The sequence below is a fragment of the Halyomorpha halys genome, unplaced genomic scaffold, assembly GCF_000696795.3.
Source record: "Halyomorpha halys isolate HHAL.00 unplaced genomic scaffold, Hhal_1.1 Scaffold839.1, whole genome shotgun sequence".
NCBI classification, from domain to species: domain Eukaryota; kingdom Metazoa; phylum Arthropoda; class Insecta; order Hemiptera; family Pentatomidae; genus Halyomorpha; species Halyomorpha halys.
The window spans coordinates 118,665-120,757 of record NW_027110645.1 but is presented as its reverse complement, the minus strand read 5'-3'; positions in this window follow the sequence as shown (position 1 = coordinate 120,757).

Genomic DNA, 2,093 nt, shown 5'->3' with positions numbered 1-2,093 from the left:
ATACTATTATATACAGTTTCAATATTCTTATAATGTAACATATACATTTTCTTCAATTCTACTTATATACCTATATTATCTGTTATCTACTTATAGTTCTTGTTATTTTGTACTTTCATTTAATCATTATGGTTGTTATCATGTTTTTTTCCTAGTCCTGAAAATCTGGCCAAAAATAAAGTATATACTAACTGGATTTGAAGACAATGAAATGGCACTTAACACAAATTTATTTAAACAATTATAAATACATTGTCTTATATCACCAATTCAAATTGACATGGTAGCATCTGATTTGTTCCATTAGGTCTATCATAACATCTTTTTAATGCTAAATAAGTTTGACAATGATCCGATTTATACCTTAGATGCTCTGAAAGATTTGCTAACTTTATATTTAACAAAATTGGAATTACTAATCATGAATTTGCTAAAAATTAGTGTGCGGGGAAAGAAAACTTAGTTCATTTTCAATTTAAGAATACTAACATTGCCCAAAATTATCAAATCAAATGTCAAAAAGTTCTTTTTTTGCAGATTTTTGTAATCAGCTAACATTGTATTCTCCATATATACTTCTTGATGATAAGGTTAGAACAATTACCCTTTTACTTATTTTCAATGAGTTTTTTTCTTTTGTTTTTTCTGATCCCTCTAAAACAGAACACATGAATTAATTAGTTGCATTATGTATGTGTTTCATAAATCAAATTAAATACAACCCTTTTCTACCATTGGTACTTGAAGGTATACAGTACCAAATACTTGGGTGAGTTTTGATGTGTCCATTATACGAGAATTCTACTAAAATATTTGGAGGTGATGGGCCTCTGCCTTTCAATGAGCAATTGTTAACTGTGGATTATATATGAGAAAATGCTGGAGGGGGGGGGGCAGTCAGTGAAGAACACAAATAAATAAAAAAATATTTATTAGTGCCAATGCTTTGGCCAGAATTTCAGACCAAAATCAGGGCTAAGAATAGATTTGTTATATATATTTTTATTTATTTATTTCTTAGCCCTGATGAAGAAATTCTAACCGCACTACCCATATATAATCCACAGTCAGTTACATTATAAAATCTGAAGGATACTGCAATTGTAGATATCATCCTGACTTCGAAACTCTGATCTGATTTTTAATTATTTTTTGCTATTGTGCGTGCCACTATCTCCATTTGATAAAATAGATGTTTAAAACTATTAGTAGATAGTGTTCTGATTTTAATTTATACAAGTTTTTTTATTTTATTTATTTATTGCTATTTACATCTGTACATTCATATACATACATCCAGTAAATTTGATTTTAGTATATATTGGAATGAAACAGTCATGTAGAGAAACTACCTATTGGTACCACTCTAATGATGTTTTTACATTAGCAGGTCTTGTGGCCATCCTATTTTCAGGCACTACGGAGAATTGCCAGGAATGGCAGAGGAAGCAAGGTTAGAAACTAGTGGGTTTTGGTTAGGGAGTTTATAATGGAATGAATGATATCTGGTTTAAGCTTGATTGGTTACATATAGAACATTAAGGTCTTTATGTATGATTTTATTTGTGACAAAGTAAGGAGCATTGAGGATTTTACAAAGGATTTTGGATTGGATACAAGAGGAATTCAAAGGTTTAGTGAAGCCCAAAAATTCAACTCTGTATGTCCAAATTGGCCTCATTACAGTCATGTAGATCAGTCTTTTGAAATGGTTTGGAAGTTTAGACTGTCTATAAGTGCTGTGAAAGTCACAGTTCCTGTCTTTTTAGTCTTGTGTGAGGATAATTTATACAAGTTTAATTTTTAAAAAAAAATTTTTAGAACTTAATTGACAATGTTTCTTTATTGTTCTATGTAAAATAATCGAATTAATCAAAACATATTGATTTTTAGGATTTTTTAAGGAATAAAAATATTTTACACCAACCAAATTATAAAATTATTATATATAAGAAGATGGTCAGGGTTGCGGTCAAAGGTGAAACAAAAATAGTTGTAAACACACTATTTTCACTTTTGACCGCAACCCTGACCATCTTATATATCAATTTTTATGGTCAACTATATATACATATATAAAATTATTATATTTT